This window comes from Rhododendron vialii, chromosome 1a (genome assembly GCF_030253575.1).
Source record: "Rhododendron vialii isolate Sample 1 chromosome 1a, ASM3025357v1".
NCBI lineage: Eukaryota > Viridiplantae > Streptophyta > Magnoliopsida > Ericales > Ericaceae > Rhododendron > Rhododendron vialii.
This window is the reverse complement of record NC_080557.1, coordinates 13903493-13916236: the sequence shown is the minus strand read 5'-3', so window position 1 is coordinate 13916236 and position 12744 is coordinate 13903493.

The following is a 12744-nucleotide window of genomic DNA, read 5'->3' as shown; positions in this document are numbered from 1 at the left end:
TAATAGCTTCAAATTATGTGTAGAGACCCGTAAATTTCCTTATTTTTTTTAATTTTAATATTTTATAAAGGGATAAGTGATGGTTTAGTGTGGAGATTGTGGTTGTAGGTTAATGTGCAAGAATATGGAAAATATGGGTGTTAGTGTAATATAGTGCATGTGTGTATATGTGTGTGTGTGCCAGGAGAGAAAATTCATTTTCTCTCCTCCCTCTCCATCTCTCGGTTCTCTCTCTCCTCTCCCGGCTCTCTTCATCTCTCTCACTCTCTCACCCAAAAAAACTCGCCTCTAAACTCAAAACCCAAAACTATCAACCTCAACTCCATTTTCTACTTGTGTAATCGGGCTCGTATCGCATTGGATAGAGCTCGGTTCGGTGTATTTAGCTCGGTTGGGATTCCGGAAGCTAGGGCTTGCATAATCTCTTTGGTTTCGGCTTGGATACTCGAGGTAGGGAATTCTACCTCTCTTTATATGTTTTATGGGTGATTTGGTGCTTGAATCGTGCTTGTAATGTCGTGTTTAAGTTTGGATTGAAAATTCGTAGTTGCTGTTAGAATTGTCTGTTTTTCCTAGATTCCTACCGGTAGGCCCGTCCTTTCTACCGGTAGAACGTTGTTACTTTACCAGAAAATCGATTCCCTACCGGTAGGAGCCTTTTCCCTACCGGTAGAACAATTGAGAAATTTCTTCGTAACCAGCTCAAACGTACAGCAGCAGCTCAAAAGCTGCTCAACGTATCGAACTTCTACCGGTAGGAATTCCATACCTACCGGTAGGTCAAGCACAAATTCGAATGTTGACCTTTCTGTTTCCAAGTTCTACCGGTAGGACTTGCTTGCCTACCGGTAGGTTGCGTGAATTGGAGTTTCTACCGGTAGGACTTGTTCACCTACCGGTAGGTCTAGGTTCTACCGAAATGTTGGCCTTTCTGTCTTCAAGTTCTACCGGTAGGACTTGCCTGCCTACCGGTAGGAGACTAGGAGTTTGAGCTGCTTTCAGCTGCTTCCTTGAGCTGCTGCAGTATCTTTCAGCTGCTTTCCTATATCCTTCAACTCGCGTGTCGAAGCTTTTCATTGACTCTATTGGGTTCGTTTACGCATCATTTCTAGTGTTTGGAGAATAATACATATTTCATACCTAAAAACATGCCCGATGGACTTGAATGAACTTATTGAGTTAATTATCACGGAAACTAGGATCAACGGATTGACTTTAATGGATTACGAATATAATGTGATATGCTACCGCCTAATTTGAACTGAAAACCGCAGTGAGTAGTTGATGCGTGGGTCATGGGTTTAACTTGAAGTAAAAGGTTAGTAGATCGCTTAAAGGGGAATTAATGACGGTTTCAGAACATGTGAATGATAAGATGACAGAAACGGTAGCTAATCAATGAAACGAGAAACATGTAATGTAAGGATTGATTTCTGTTGAACCTGAAGCTGGGAACAAAACATGTGATCAAATGTACGGGGCCTAAAGAACCCGGAATGAAAATCGGATATACGGGGTCCTGAGAACCCGGAATGAGAATTGGATGTACGGGGTCATTATCACCCGGAATGTAAATTGGGTATACGGGGTCCTAATGCCCGGAATGTCTTTTGATTGATATCGTGATGCGACGATGTGAAGGATTTCTTGTGTGCCCATCAAGGATCCATAGGGAACTTATGAGATACTAAGCGGTTGTAACGTAACCATATGAGGTGGATGCGTGAAGATCGAAAGATGAGTAAAAATGAATTCGAAGGACAAAGATAGGTTAACTGTCAAGAGTGAAGTGTTCGTTTACGTTCTAAATTTCTAATATAGTACTTGTGTCTCATCCATGCTCCCTTTGTTATTCGAAAGTCTATGTTTCATCGACATCTTTCATCTCATTTGCACATAGAGTTTGCGTAGACTTTTCTACTGGGCTAGTGTAGCTCAAGCCTTATATTATTTTCAGGTGCTAACCCGGAACCATAGCTTGCATTGCTTGGCGTGCTTGGAGTGTGGACATTATTTTTGAAAGTTAACCGAAGGAGTTGCCTATTCATCTTTGTAAATTTATTTTGAAAGATGTATTTGTAACTAAAATTGTAATTCTTTTGACTCGAAATATTGTAACCACTAATTCTTTTTCGAACTTCGCTACTTATGATAATCTGGGGCCGTCGAGCCAATGTTGTAATATGTTGGAACATTATGGACTTGGAAGCTTAATTGAGGGAATGGGAACACAGTGATCTTTTGGGTACAGTACGGATATTTGTGAGTATTTTTATTATGAAAATCATTTATAATTATGTTAAAATTCGAGGACGTGACAACTTGGTATCAGAGCGTCTAGGTTTGAATACTTTGAGACCGTGGGGAGACTTTAGTCTCATGGGTTCAAAATCATAGCAAAATTTTTACATGATATGTGTGCTTGCATTAAGGAGTCAGTACATTGGCATTACATTGCATTTACGATAATGTAGATTGTCAAGGCATGGTTGGCTTGTGTTGGGAAAGTCGGACGTTTAGTCTCACGATGTAGTCGTGGTTGTTATTGTTGATAGTTGTTGTCGTTGATTGTGTTATGTTTTCAATCATTGTAGCGCGATGCCTCCGAGACGTCAAAATAACCTTGCTAGGGAAATTGTAGCGGCACTTGCAGAGTCAAACCTTCTGAACCCAGCACTTAGGGCTAACACAAATGACCGTGCCATGGAAGCAATGAGGGCATTCCATCGTATGAAACCACCTCAATTCGATGGGGAGAGTAGCGATCCTCTTGTGGCCGACCATTGGCTTGCACAAGTTCGTAAAATCTTTAACGCTCTTAGGATTACTGAAGATGACCTACGAGTGAGCATTGTGGCCATTCAACTTACTGGCGAGGCGAATGAGTGGTGGGAATCAGTTTTAGGAGCAAGAAGAGACATTAGGAGAATGTCAAGGACGGTTACTCGAATAAATGAACCTGATGCAGAGAACTTGACTTGGGCTGAGTTTGAAGAACTCTTCGAGAATCAATATTTTCCAGAAACGTATCGCGAGCAACTTAGAGAACAATTTGAGAAACTAGAACAAGGTAATATGACCGTCTCCGAATATGCTACGAAATTTCAGTCTCTGTCCCGTTTTGCTCCGGAATTAGTGGCATCAGAAGAAAGAAAGTGTAGGCGTTTTGAGAAGGGATTACACCCATCCATTAAGTTGTTGGTTGTGAGCCAGCGCATTGGAAGGTTTTCCGAGATTGTTGAATGTGCAAGGAGTGTTGAGAATCCAGTGGGTGCGCAGGGAGAACCAAAAGTGTGGGAAACTAAGCAACCGACCTCTAGTGCAAGTTTGCCTTCGGGAAGTTCTGAGAGCCAAGGGAGAAAGCGACAGCGAGAACCACATCAATCATTGCATGTTCAACAGAGTTTGGGGCCGCCTACTTCTTCGGGAAGTCATGGAGCTTTTGTCAGACCACAAATTGTGTGCCATCGGTGTGGTCAGTCAGGTCACTTTCGTGCTCAGTGTTCGCAACAGCGGAAGACATGTTTCATTTGCGGTGCACCTAATCATCTTGCGAGAAGATGCCCTCAAAAAGTAGGAGAGCATAGTGGGCCTAGTTCAGTGAGACCAGGGCAGAGTCTAGTTCGACATCACTCCCAATTCCAGTCTACTTCGGGTCAAGGGTCACGCGCTGAGCGAGGAGCGAGTTTTACCATTTCTCAAACTCCAGAGACACCAGATGTGTGGGGTAATTTCTCCTCTCTCGTTTAATCCTTTGCTAGGATTCTTTTAATTTGGGAACATATCATCTTTCCGTGGTTTGCATCTTTTCTTTTACTTGAATTTGAACACCAAGGATTCCTAGACCATTCTTATTTGTTGAGTAACACCTCCAGATAGTATTAGCCGAGACAATGAGTTGGTTGTTTCAGGTTATCGTTTTGTCTGTGATCTCAGTGTCTTACGTGAGGTGAGGTTTGGTCTTGTCTTGAGAAAAGATTGGCTATGCCAGTGATTGCTTGCTATATGTCGAGCGTGTCTTCATCCGAGTTTTTCTTTTCCCGCTCTTCTCTCTATGGTTTAGTTGAACCTTGATTGAAAATTGTATCTGGGCTTGCTATCCATGAAGTCGTTTGTTCATTAGCTTGAATAGATTTTGACATCTGCATCTATTACCACACGATCCTTTCAAGTGCTACTCTGTGCTACACGAATCCTTGTCATGAAGTACCATGTGGTGTACCTACTATTGATTTTGAAGTAACTATTGTTGAAATCTATGAGTACTTCTCGTCTATTATTCTCATTCTACCCCTTATGTTACGATTCATGGTATAAAATCTCGTTAGTCGAATTGAAATTCTATTGCTATGGTTACAAGTTTCTTAGTTTGCAGTAGCTATTCACTTGATCTCTGTTGTTACAGCCCCTATCTATTAAAGCTAAGTTAGTAGTGATGTCTTCAACGACATCGCATCCTTTTGTGTTGTCAAATTCAAATCTTGTTGTGATTGTGGCCTCTCTCGGGCGTTTAAAAAAAAAAAAATCTGATATAGTCCTCAGCCTTGGAGGTACATAGTTTGTTCTATACTATTTCGTTCTAGATTATCAAGAGTTATGCACCTTTCGGTATTAGTCTAAGTATGGTTGCGCATCATTCGTTAGTTTTGGCGCTATCTTTTATATTGTGCTCATCATTGGTATCAGGATACTCGTTTGCCAAGGCGTATGTACTAGTTTCCTAGACTCGTGGACTAGTGGGGCAGATGAAGTTTCTTTTCCTAGATTCTTGGGTTTATTATGAGTTGGTGCATTGAGTTTGTGGCCGCTTTAAAGATTTTCCATATTCCATATTATACAAATTCATTGGTGCCATTAGATGCGGACTTGCCATTTTTGCCTACTTTAGCATTACAGTTTGTTGTGACTCCTCAACGTTGAAGTTACGAGATTTGAACTTACTTTTGCTTCATATCGGCTTGCTCAATTAGACTTTATTGATTGGTCTAAATTCCATCATTGCTGCTACTGGTCTATTTATTGAAAACTGCTACTCTACTCAAGTTCTTGTGTCTTAACACTCACTTATTGGAGACAAATTTTTGGTGACCTATTGGTTGATATTGATTTATAGTTATTGTTCGATTCAAATTCACTTGTTGTAGTTGGTCTCTGTGATGTTCAGATTTGTAGCCTTCGTGGTAGTCCCTTGACTCTGAAAGCATAAAACTCATTCTATATTGCTCAATTTCACTCTGTTAGAAGTTTTGCTTGTCCTTGGTATTAAACACATTGTCAATCTTGCCTCAGTTTGTTTACTTAATGAGCTGTCCTGTTGCTATGTGCTTGTCCCCAGTATTGAAATCTATCATTTGCAAGAGATTGTTCATAAACTCATTTGGCTTGTAGAGCAATAAAAAGGTTATGATCGGTTATTTCTATGTTCCTCGGTACGTTGAGTTGGGTGTTTAGCGAATTTAAAGATTTCATGTGTTCCTTGGATTCCGGATGCCTCGTCTCCATTCTTTGAGTCCTTGATCAGTGTTGTCTGAGTCTTGAAGCTCATTGTTTCGTTTGAGATAACCGAAGGATGATGTTGACCGTTGTTGATACCCCTTTGTCATTCGAAGTGGGAGGACGTATTTCGTAAATTATTGCCGCGTTGAGGTTAGTTTCGTTGAGGCAGAAAAAGGAGGAGCTTTTATAGTTTGAAGAATACGTTATGTATCGGATACGATGCGTGTCTTTCGGATACCCAGGCGACAACTGACGAAATCCAGTTGGAAGAGGCGATTGATCACCGCCCATTCCAGATGGAAGTCTCGGGAAGTCAATTGGACTATCAGGTATTCTTGATGCATTTTAATACATAGGTATTGAGGAAGTATGAAACGAATCTGTATGAAACGAGTCTATTGCATGTGTTAGAGAGGTCCAAAATTGAGTTAAAAGCCGACGTGTCCTAAGGTGAGAATCCGACACGTATCCTAGATTTGTGTAGCCAAGTTTTGAGAGGCAATACGATACGATTAATATGAGTTTACATGGGGAAAGGGGGACGAAGTTCGAAGGAGATATCCACCTTCGTTTTAGTTGATTGATGTGAGTATGACGTAGCACTTTCATGATTATTGAACCGTTACATATATAAGTTGTTGTGATTTTGCGTATCTATATGATGCTTGGTAGCGTTGGACCTGGTTTGGCAAATTTCGGGACGAAATTTCTTTAAGGAGGGTAGAATGTAGAGACCCGTAAATTTCCTTATTTTTTTTAATTTTAATATTTTATAAAGGGATAAGTGATGGTTTAGTGTGGAGATTGTGGTTGTAGGTTAATGTGCAAGAATATGGAAAATATGGGTGTTAGTGTAATATAGTGCATGTGTGTATATGTGTGTGTGTGCCAGGAGAGAAAATTCATTTTCTCTCCTCCCTCTCCATCTCTCGGTTCTCTCTCTCCTCTCCCGGCTCTCTTCATCTCTCTCACTCTCTCACCCAAAAAAACTCGCCTCTAAACTCAAAACCCAAAACTATCAACCTCAACTCCATTTTCTACTTGTGTAATCGGGCTCGTATCGCATTGGATAGAGCTCGGTTCGGTGTATTTAGCTCGGTTGGGATTCCGGAAGCTAGGGCTTGCATAATCTCTTTGGTTTCGGCTTGGATACTCGAGGTAGGGAATTCTACCTCTCTTTATATGTTTTATGGGTGATTTGGTGCTTGAATCGTGCTTGTAATGTCGTGTTTAAGTTTGGATTGAAAATTCGTAGTTGCTGTTAGAATTGTCTGTTTTTCCTAGATTCCTACCGGTAGGCCCGTCCTTTCTACCGGTAGAACGTTGTTACTTTACCAGAAAATCGATTCCCTACCGGTAGGAGCCTTTTCCCTACCGGTAGAACAATTGAGAAATTTCTTCGTAACCAGCTCAAACGTACAGCAGCAGCTCAAAAGCTGCTCAACGTATCGAACTTCTACCGGTAGGAATTCCATACCTACCGGTAGGTCAAGCACAAATTCGAATGTTGACCTTTCTGTTTCCAAGTTCTACCGGTAGGACTTGCTTGCCTACCGGTAGGTTGCGTGAATTGGAGTTTCTACCGGTAGGACTTGTTCACCTACCGGTAGGTCTAGGTTCTACCGAAATGTTGGCCTTTCTGTCTTCAAGTTCTACCGGTAGGACTTGCCTGCCTACCGGTAGGAGACTAGGAGTTTGAGTATCTTTCAGCTGCTTCCTTGAGCTGCTGCAGTATCTTTCAGCTGCTTTCCTATATCCTTCAACTCGCGTGTCGAAGCTTTTCATTGACTCTATTGGGTTCGTTTACGCATCATTTCTAGTGTTTGGAGAATAATACATATTTCATACCTAAAAACATGCCCGATGGACTTGAATGAACTTATTGAGTTAATTATCACGGAAACTAGGATCAACGGATTGACTTTAATGGATTACGAATATAATGTGATATGCTACCGCCTAATTTGAACTGAAAACCGCAGTGAGTAGTTGATGCGTGGGTCATGGGTTTAACTTGAAGTAAAAGGTTAGTAGATCGCTTAAAGGGGAATTAATGACGGTTTCAGAACATGTGAATGATAAGATGACAGAAACGGTAGCTAATCAATGAAACGAGAAACATGTAATGTAAGGATTGATTTCTGTTGAACCTGAAGCTGGGAACAAAACATGTGATCAAATGTACGGGGCCTAAAGAACCCGGAATGAAAATCGGATATACGGGGTCCTGAGAACCCGGAATGAGAATTGGATGTACGGGGTCATTATCACCCGGAATGTAAATTGGGTATACGGGGTCCTAATGCCCGGAATGTCTTTTGATTGATATCGTGATGCGACGATGTGAAGGATTTCTTGTGTGCCCATCAAGGATCCATAGGGAACTTATGAGATACTAAGCGGTTGTAACGTAACCATATGAGGTGGATGCGTGAAGATCGAAAGATGAGTAAAAATGAATTCGAAGGACAAAGATAGGTTAACTGTCAAGAGTGAAGTGTTCGTTTACGTTCTAAATTTCTAATATAGTACTTGTGTCTCATCCATGCTCCCTTTGTTATTCGAAAGTCTATGTTTCATCGACATCTTTCATCTCATTTGCACATAGAGTTTGCGTAGACTTTTCTACTGGGCTAGTGTAGCTCAAGCCTTATATTATTTTCAGGTGCTAACCCGGAACCATAGCTTGCATTGCTTGGCGTGCTTGGAGTGTGGACATTATTTTTGAAAGTTAACCGAAGGAGTTGCCTATTCATCTTTGTAAATTTATTTTGAAAGATGTATTTGTAACTAAAATTGTAATTCTTTTGACTCGAAATATTGTAACCACTAATTCTTTTTCGAACTTCGCTACTTATGATAATCTGGGGCCGTCGAGCCAATGTTGTAATATGTTGGAACATTATGGACTTGGAAGCTTAATTGAGGGAATGGGAACACAGTGATCTTTTGGGTACAGTACGGATATTTGTGAGTATTTTTATTATGAAAATCATTTATAATTATGTTAAAATTCGAGGACGTGACAACTTGGTATCAGAGCGTCTAGGTTTGAATACTTTGAGACCGTGGGGAGACTTTAGTCTCATGGGTTCAAAATCATAGCAAAATTTTTACATGATATGTGTGCTTGCATTAAGGAGTCAGTACATTGGCATTACATTGCATTTACGATAATGTAGATTGTCAAGGCATGGTTGGCTTGTGTTGGGAAAGTCGGACGTTTAGTCTCACGATGTAGTCGTGGTTGTTATTGTTGATAGTTGTTGTCGTTGATTGTGTTATGTTTTCAATCATTGTAGCGCGATGCCTCCGAGACGTCAAAATAACCTTGCTAGGGAAATTGTAGCGGCACTTGCAGAGTCAAACCTTCTGAACCCAGCACTTAGGGCTAACACAAATGACCGTGCCATGGAAGCAATGAGGGCATTCCATCGTATGAAACCACCTCAATTCGATGGGGAGAGTAGCGATCCTCTTGTGGCCGACCATTGGCTTGCACAAGTTCGTAAAATCTTTAACGCTCTTAGGATTACTGAAGATGACCTACGAGTGAGCATTGTGGCCATTCAACTTACTGGCGAGGCGAATGAGTGGTGGGAATCAGTTTTAGGAGCAAGAAGAGACATTAGGAGAATGTCAAGGACGGTTACTCGAATAAATGAACCTGATGCAGAGAACTTGACTTGGGCTGAGTTTGAAGAACTCTTCGAGAATCAATATTTTCCAGAAACGTATCGCGAGCAACTTAGAGAACAATTTGAGAAACTAGAACAAGGTAATATGACCGTCTCCGAATATGCTACGAAATTTCAGTCTCTGTCCCGTTTTGCTCCGGAATTAGTGGCATCAGAAGAAAGAAAGTGTAGGCGTTTTGAGAAGGGATTACACCCATCCATTAAGTTGTTGGTTGTGAGCCAGCGCATTGGAAGGTTTTCCGAGATTGTTGAATGTGCAAGGAGTGTTGAGAATCCAGTGGGTGCGCAGGGAGAACCAAAAGTGTGGGAAACTAAGCAACCGACCTCTAGTGCAAGTTTGCCTTCGGGAAGTTCTGAGAGCCAAGGGAGAAAGCGACAGCGAGAACCACATCAATCATTGCATGTTCAACAGAGTTTGGGGCCGCCTACTTCTTCGGGAAGTCATGGAGCTTTTGTCAGACCACAAATTGTGTGCCATCGGTGTGGTCAGTCAGGTCACTTTCGTGCTCAGTGTTCGCAACAGCGGAAGACATGTTTCATTTGCGGTGCACCTAATCATCTTGCGAGAAGATGCCCTCAAAAAGTAGGAGAGCATAGTGGGCCTAGTTCAGTGAGACCAGGGCAGAGTCTAGTTCGACATCACTCCCAATTCCAGTCTACTTCGGGTCAAGGGTCACGCGCTGAGCGAGGAGCGAGTTTTACCATTTCTCAAACTCCAGAGACACCAGATGTGTGGGGTAATTTCTCCTCTCTCGTTTAATCCTTTGCTAGGATTCTTTTAATTTGGGAACATATCATCTTTCCGTGGTTTGCATCTTTTCTTTTACTTGAATTTGAACACCAAGGATTCCTAGACCATTCTTATTTGTTGAGTAACACCTCCAGATAGTATTAGCCGAGACAATGAGTTGGTTGTTTCAGGTTATCGTTTTGTCTGTGATCTCAGTGTCTTACGTGAGGTGAGGTTTGGTCTTGTCTTGAGAAAAGATTGGCTATGCCAGTGATTGCTTGCTATATGTCGAGCGTGTCTTCATCCGAGTTTTTCTTTTCCCGCTCTTCTCTCTATGGTTTAGTTGAACCTTGATTGAAAATTGTATCTGGGCTTGCTATCCATGAAGTCGTTTGTTCATTAGCTTGAATAGATTTTGACATCTGCATCTATTACCACACGATCCTTTCAAGTGCTACTCTGTGCTACACGAATCCTTGTCATGAAGTACCATGTGGTGTACCTACTATTGATTTTGAAGTAACTATTGTTGAAATCTATGAGTACTTCTCGTCTATTATTCTCATTCTACCCCTTATGTTACGATTCATGGTATAAAATCTCGTTAGTCGAATTGAAATTCTATTGCTATGGTTACAAGTTTCTTAGTTTGCAGTAGCTATTCACTTGATCTCTGTTGTTACAGCCCCTATCTATTAAAGCTAAGTTAGTAGTGATGTCTTCAACGACATCGCATCCTTTTGTGTTGTCAAATTCAAATCTTGTTGTGATTGTGGCCTCTCTCGGGCGTTTAAAAAAAAAAAAATCTGATATAGTCCTCAGCCTTGGAGGTACATAGTTTGTTCTATACTATTTCGTTCTAGATTATCAAGAGTTATGCACCTTTCGGTATTAGTCTAAGTATGGTTGCGCATCATTCGTTAGTTTTGGCGCTATCTTTTATATTGTGCTCATCATTGGTATCAGGATACTCGTTTGCCAAGGCGTATGTACTAGTTTCCTAGACTCGTGGACTAGTGGGGCAGATGAAGTTTCTTTTCCTAGATTCTTGGGTTTATTATGAGTTGGTGCATTGAGTTTGTGGCCGCTTTAAAGATTTTCCATATTCCATATTATACAAATTCATTGGTGCCATTAGATGCGGACTTGCCATTTTTGCCTACTTTAGCATTACAGTTTGTTGTGACTCCTCAACGTTGAAGTTACGAGATTTGAACTTACTTTTGCTTCATATCGGCTTGCTCAATTAGACTTTATTGATTGGTCTAAATTCCATCATTGCTGCTACTGGTCTATTTATTGAAAACTGCTACTCTACTCAAGTTCTTGTGTCTTAACACTCACTTATTGGAGACAAATTTTTGGTGACCTATTGGTTGATATTGATTTATAGTTATTGTTCGATTCAAATTCACTTGTTGTAGTTGGTCTCTGTGATGTTCAGATTTGTAGCCTTCGTGGTAGTCCCTTGACTCTGAAAGCATAAAACTCATTCTATATTGCTCAATTTCACTCTGTTAGAAGTTTTGCTTGTCCTTGGTATTAAACACATTGTCAATCTTGCCTCAGTTTGTTTACTTAATGAGCTGTCCTGTTGCTATGTGCTTGTCCCCAGTATTGAAATCTATCATTTGCAAGAGATTGTTCATAAACTCATTTGGCTTGTAGAGCAATAAAAAGGTTATGATCGGTTATTTCTATGTTCCTCGGTACGTTGAGTTGGGTGTTTAGCGAATTTAAAGATTTCATGTGTTCCTTGGATTCCGGATGCCTCGTCTCCATTCTTTGAGTCCTTGATCAGTGTTGTCTGAGTCTTGAAGCTCATTGTTTCGTTTGAGATAACCGAAGGATGATGTTGACCGTTGTTGATACCCCTTTGTCATTCGAAGTGGGAGGACGTATTTCGTAAATTATTGCCGCGTTGAGGTTAGTTTCGTTGAGGCAGAAAAAGGAGGAGCTTTTATAGTTTGAAGAATACGTTATGTATCGGATACGATGCGTGTCTTTCGGATACCCAGGCGACAACTGACGAAATCCAGTTGGAAGAGGCGATTGATCACCGCCCATTCCAGATGGAAGTCTCGGGAAGTCAATTGGACTATCAGGTATTCTTGATGCATTTTAATACATAGGTATTGAGGAAGTATGAAACGAATCTGTATGAAACGAGTCTATTGCATGTGTTAGAGAGGTCCAAAATTGAGTTAAAAGCCGACGTGTCCTAAGGTGAGAATCCGACACGTATCCTAGATTTGTGTAGCCAAGTTTTGAGAGGCAATACGATACGATTAATATGAGTTTACATGGGGAAAGGGGGACGAAGTTCGAAGGAGATATCCACCTTCGTTTTAGTTGATTGATGTGAGTATGACGTAGCACTTTCATGATTATTGAACCGTTACATATATAAGTTGTTGTGATTTTGCGTATCTATATGATGCTTGGTAGCGTTGGACCTGGTTTGGCAAATTTCGGGACGAAATTTCTTTAAGGAGGGTAGAATGTAGAGACCCGTAAATTTCCTTATTTTTTTTAATTTTAATATTTTATAAAGGGATAAGTGATGGTTTAGTGTGGAGATTGTGGTTGTAGGTTAATGTGCAAGAATATGGAAAATATGGGTGTTAGTGTAATATAGTGCATGTGTGTATATGTGTGTGTGTGCCAGGAGAGAAAATTCATTTTCTCTCCTCCCTCTCCATCTCTCGGTTCTCTCTCTCCTCTCCCGGCTCTCTTCATCTCTCTCACTCTCTCACCCAAAAAAACTCGCCTCTAAACTCAAAACCCAAAACTATCAACCTCAACTCCATTTTCTACTTG